Source organism: Coccinella septempunctata, chromosome 1 (genome assembly GCF_907165205.1).
Source record: "Coccinella septempunctata chromosome 1, icCocSept1.1, whole genome shotgun sequence".
In the NCBI taxonomy this organism is placed as follows: Eukaryota; Metazoa; Arthropoda; class Insecta; order Coleoptera; family Coccinellidae; genus Coccinella; species Coccinella septempunctata.
In genome coordinates, this window is record NC_058189.1 from 35,318,129 (window position 1) to 35,324,753 (window position 6,625).

Here is a 6,625-nt window from a genome sequence, read left to right on the forward strand (position 1 = left end):
TATAGTCCTTATTCAATATATGCCGAAATTTTGGAATCATCCTATTCATCCTAGGCCCAATTTTGATATTGGAATAATGAAAACAGCATAGAAAAAATGAAAATAACTCGTTGATGAGGGACTACATAATGGAGAAAAATAAAGAATACTAGTATCATTGTTTTCATCTTCTCAAGTGGCGATAATAATAGAATAAAAATTCTATCTCAGACTGCACCGACTAATTATGAACTGCGGTGGACTCTTAGACAAGGCCAAAAGTTGTTAGAGTAGTGGGGATAACTACGACAAGCTCCCGACAGCGATTCGGTATATAAACCATCGCAGCTTAAGTGTTGCTCAGTGCTTGGGATTGCAGCAGCGCAAACGCTCTACTATTGACCAGTTTGATGCTATTCTAGAACAATTGAGTTGGTCGATCGTCCAGTTTGTGTGCTCTCTCCTCGTGTACATTGGATATTTCTAGCGACTCAATCAAAACGCTTCGTTTTCAATATGGCGTCGAAATCTGAAAACTACTCGTACGAAATGTTCGAAGATGGAAATATTATAACCGAGAAGACTTTCCATCTCATTTCATCTAGTAAGCTTTCGGATCGATGCATTATGATATATGAGGAGTTGAAAACGCTGGTAGAAGAAGAGTTAAGTTAGGTAGAAATATTTATGAACCAAGAATTACTCCTCAAGATCTCGAAGTTCTGCTCTCTGAGCCATTTTGCTCGATACAAGAACAATATTGAGGAGGAGAATTTCATCACGGACATATCATTCATTTGACTAGATGATCAAAAAAAAGGACGAGGATGACTCAGCATCACTCATTTATTCAATAAAAATTCAAGTATAATAACCACAATTTGCATAGATTTTTGTTTCCTTTTCACTCCAAAGTGAAGTGATATTCGATTATTTGCAATTTCGAGTATATAGGAATATATACTTTGACATCAAATCTCAGAAATATTCGAATTTTCGAGACCACTGCTATTCTCCAGGTTTGTCCTCTCTTCAAAACATAGTTGTTTTGACTTTTCAGGAATCAAGATCAGAGTGTCTCTTTTCTAAGAATTGCATATGGTATAAGAGTGAAATCGATGAATTTATTACACATAACTCATTGCAGAGGAATTGTTTCATTAGATTCAGTTCTGATTCCACCCTTAGCATATCGCTGCTTGATAGTCTGAAAGTATGGTAAGATTTTCAACATGAAATCAGTCCCTTCCTATGAAACTGAGCTGTCGCTTTTTTACAATGAGACACTTGCATGTAATTTCACCGAATCTTATCAAATGAACGATATATAGTCCTTCTTATTCAATATATGCCGAAATTTTGGAATCATCCTATTCATCCTAGGCCCAATTTTGATTTTGGAATAATGAAAACAGCATAGAAAAAAAGAAAATAACTCTTTGATGAGGAACTACATAATGGAGAAAAATAAAGAATACTAGTATCATTGTTTTCATCTTCTCAAGTGGCGATAATAATAGAATAAAAATTCTATCTCAGACTGCACCGACTAATTATGAACTGCGGTGGACTCTTAGACAAGGCCAAAAGTTGTTCGAGTAGTGGGGATAACTACGACAAGCTTCCGACAGCGATTCGGTATATAAACCATCGCAGCTTAAGTGTTGCTCAGTGCTTGGGATTGCAGCAGCGCAAACGCTCTACTATTGACCACTTTGATGCTAATCTAGAACAATTGAGTTGGTCGATCGTCCAGTTTGTGTGCTCTCTCCTCGTGTACATTGGATATTTCTAGCGACTCAATCAAAACGCTTCGTTTTCAATATGGCGTCGAAATCTGAAAACTACTCGTACGAAATGTTCAAGATGGAAATATTATAACCGAGAAGACTTTCCATCTCATTTCATCTAGTAAGCGTTCGGATCGATGCATTATGATATCAGGAGTTGAAAACGCTGGTAGAAGAAGAGTTGAGTTAGGTAGAAATATTTATGAACCAAGAATTACTCCTCAAGATCTCGAAATTCTGCTCTCTGAGCCATTTTGCTCGATACAAGAACAATATTGAGGAGGGGAATTCCATCACGGACATATCATTTAGTTGACTAGATGATCAAAAAATTGGACGAGGATGAATCACCATCACTCATTTATTCAATAAAAATTCAAGTATAATAACCACAATTTGCATAGATTTTTGTTTCCTTTTCACTCCAAAGTGAAGTGATATTCGATTATTTGCAATTTCGAGTATATAAGAATATATACTTTGACATCAAATGTCAGAAATATTCGAATTTTCGAGACCACTGCTATTCTCCAGGTTTGTCCTCTCTTCAAAACATAGTAGTTTTGACTTTTCAGGAATCGAGATCAGAGTGTCTCTTTTCTATGAATTGCATATGGTATAAGAGTGAAATCGATGAATTAATTACACATAACTCATTGCAGAGGAATTGTTTCATTAGATTCAGTTCTGATTCCACCCTTAGCATATCGCTGCTTGATAGTCTGAAAGTATGGTAAGATTTTCAACATGAAATCAGTCCCTTCCTATGAAACTGAGCTGTCGCTTTTTTACAATGAGACACTTGCATGTAATTTCATCGAATCTTATCAAATGAACGATATATAGTCCTTCTTATTCAATATATGCCGAAATTTTGGAATCATCCTATTCATCCTAGGCCCAATTTTGATTTTGGAATAATGAAAACAGCATAGAAAGAAAGAAAATAACTCTTTGATGAGGAACTACATAATGGAGAAAAATAAAGAATACTAGTATCATTGTTTTCATCTTCTCAAGTGGCGATAATAATAGAATAAAAATTCTATTTCAGACTGCACCGACTAATTATGAACTGCGGTGGACTCTTAGACAAGGCCAAAAGTTGTTCGAGTAGTGGGGATAACTACGACAAGCTTCCGACAGCGATTCGGTATATAAACCATCGCAGCTTAAGTGTTGCTCAGTGCTTGGGATTGCAGCAGCGCAAACGCTCTACTATTGACCACTTTGATGCTAATCTAGAACAATTGAGTTTGTCGATCGTCCAGTTTGTGTGCTCTCTCCTCGTGTACATTGGATATTTCTAGCGACTCAATCAAAACGCTTCGTTTTCAATATGGCGTCGAAATCTGAAAACTATTCGTACGAAATGTTCAAGATGGAAATATTATAACCGAGAAGACTTTCCATCTCATTTCATCTAGTAAGCGTTCGGATCGATGCATTATGATATCAGGAGTTGAAAACGCTGGTAGAAGAAGAGTTGAGTTAGGTAGAAATATTTATGAACCAAGAATTACTCCTCAAGATTTCGAAGTTCTGCTCTCTGAGCCATTTTGCTCGATACAAGAACAATATTGAGGAGGGGAATTTCATCACGGACATATCATTTAGTTGACTAGATGATCAAAAAATTGGACGAGGATGAATCACCATCACTCATTTATTCAATAAAAATTCAAGTATAATAACCACAATTTGCATAGATTTTTGTTTCCTTTTCACTCCAAAGTGAAGTGATATTCGATTATTTGCAATTTCGAGTATATAAGAATATATACTTTGACATCAAATGTCAGAAATATTCGAATTTTCGAGACCACTGCTATTCTCCAGGTTTGTCCTCTCTTCAAAACATAGTAGTTTTGACTTTTCAGGAATCGAGATCAGAGTGTCTCTTTTCTATGAATTGCATATGGTATAAGAGTGAAATCGATGAATTAATTACACATAACTCATTGCAGAGGAATTGTTTCATTATATTCAGTTCTGATTCCACCCTTAGCATATCGCTGCTTCATAGTCTGAAAGTATGGTAAGATTTTCAACATGAAATCAGTCCCTTCCTATGAAACTGAGCTGTCGCTTTTTTACAATGAGACATTTGCATGTAATTTCACTGAATCTTATCGAATGAACGATATATAGTCCTTTTTATTCAATATATGCCGAAATTTTGGAATCATCCTATTCATCCTAGGCCCAATTTTGATTTTGGAATAATGAAAACAGCATAGAAAAAATGAAAATAACTCGTTGATGAGGGAATACATAATGGAGAAAAATAAAGAATACTAGTATCATTGTTTTCATCTTCTCAAGTGGCGATAATAATAGAATAAAAATTCTATCTCAGACTGCACCGACTAATTATGAACTGCGGTGGACTCTTAGACAAGGCCAAAAGTTGTTCGAGTAGTGGGGATAACTACGACAAGCTCCCGACAGCGATTCGGTATATTAACCATGGCAGCTTAAGTGTTGCTCAGTGCTTGGGATTGCAGCAGCGCAAACGCTCTACTATTGACCACTTTGATGCTATTCTAGAACAATTGAGTTGGTCGATCGTCCAGTTTGTGTGCTCTCTCCTCGTGTACATTGGATATTGAGATATTGAGACCAGGTTTGTCCTCTCTTCAAAACATAGTTTTTTTGACTTTTCAGGAATCAAGATCAGAGTGTCTCTTTTCTATGAATTGCAAATGGTATAAGAGTGAAATCGATGAATTAATTACACATAACTCATTGCAGAGGAATTGTTTCATTATATTCAGTTCTGATTCCACCCTTAGCATATCGCTGCTTGATAGTCTGAAAGTATGGTTAGATTTTCAACATGAAATCAGTCCCTTCCTATGAAACTGAGCTGTCGCTTTTTTACAATGAGACACTTGCATGTAATTTCACTGAATCTTATCAAATGAACGATATATAGTCCTTTTTATTCAATATATGCCGAAATTTTGGAATCATCCTATTCATCCTAGGCCCAATTTTGATTTTGGAATAATGAAAACAGCATAGAAAAAATGAAAATAACTCGTTGATGAGGGACTACATAATGGAGAAAAATAGAGAATACTAGTATCATTGTTTTCATCTTCTCAAGTGGCGATAATAATAGAATAGAAATTCTATCTCAGACTGCACCGACTAATTATGAACTGCGGTGGACTCTTAGACAAGGCCAAAAGTTGTTCGAGTAGTGGGGATAACTACGACAAGCTCCCGACAGCGATTCGGTATATTAACCATGGCAGCTTAAGTGTTGCTCAGTGCTTGGGATTGCAGCAGCGCAAACGCTCTACTATTGACCACTTTGATGCTATTCTAGAACAATTGAGTTGGTCGATCGTCCAGTTTTTGTGCTCTCTCCTCGTGTACATTGGATATTTCTAGCGACTCAATCAAAACGCTTCGTTTTCAATATGGTGTCGAAATCTGAAAACTACTCGTACGAAATTTTCGAAGATGGAAATATTATAACCGAGAAGACTTTCCATCTCATTTCATCTAGTAGGCGTTCGGATCGATGCATTATGATATCAGGAGTTGAAAACGCTGGTAGAAGAAGAGTTGAGTTAGGTAGAAATATTTATGAACCAAGAATTACTCCTCAAGATCTCGAAGTTCTGCTCTCTGAGCCATTTTGCTCGATACAAGAACAATATTGAGGAGGGGAATTTCATCACGGACATATCATTTAGTTGACTAGATGATCAAAAAATATGACGAGGATGAATCAGCATCACTCATTTATTCAATAAAAATTCAAGTATAATAACCACAATTTGCATAGATTTTTGTTTCCTTTTCACTCCAAAGTGAAGTGATATTCGATTATTTGCAATTTCGAGTATATAAGAATATATACTTTGACATAAAATGTCAGAATTATTCGAATTTTCGAGACCACTGCTATTCTCCAGGTTTGTCCTCTCTTCAAAACATAGTAGTTTTGACTTTTCAGGAATCGAGATCAGAGTGTCTCTTTTCTATGAATTGCATATGGTATAAGAGTGAAATCGATGAATTAATTACACATAACTCATTGCAGAGGAATTGTTTCATTATATTCAGTTCTGATTCCACCCTTAGCATATCGCTGCTTCATAGTCTGAAAGTATGGTAAGATTTTCAACATGAAATCAGTCCCTTCCTATGAAACTGAGCTGTCGCTTTTTTACAATGAGACATTTGCATGTAATTTCACTGAATCTTATCAAATGAACGATATATAGTCCTTTTTATTCAATATATGCCGAAATTTTGGAATCATCCTATTCATCCTAGGCCCAATTTTGATTTTGGAATAATGAAAACAGCATAGAAAAAATGAAAATAACTCGTTGATGAGGGACTACATAATGGAGAAAAATAAAGAATACTAGTATCATTGTTTTCATCTTCTCAAGTGGCGATAATAATAGAATAAAAATTCTATCTCAGACTGCACCGACTAATTATGAACTGCGGTGGACTCTTAGACAAGGCCAAAAGTTGTTCGAGTAGTGGGGATAACTACGACAAGCTCCCGACAGCGATTCGGTATATAAACCATCGCAGCTTAAGTGTTGCTCAGTGCTTGGGATTGCAGCAGCGCAAACGCTCTACTATTGACCACTTTGATGCTATTCTAGAACAATTGAGTTGGTCGATCGTCCAGTTTGTGTGCTCTCTCCTCGTGTACATTGGATATTGAGACCAGGTTTGTCCTCTCTTCAAAACATAGTTGTTTTGACTTTTCAGGAATCAAGATCAGAGTCTCTTTTCTATGAATTGCATATGGTATAAGAGTGAAATCGATGAATTAATTACACATAACTCATTGCAGAGGAATTGTTTCATTATAT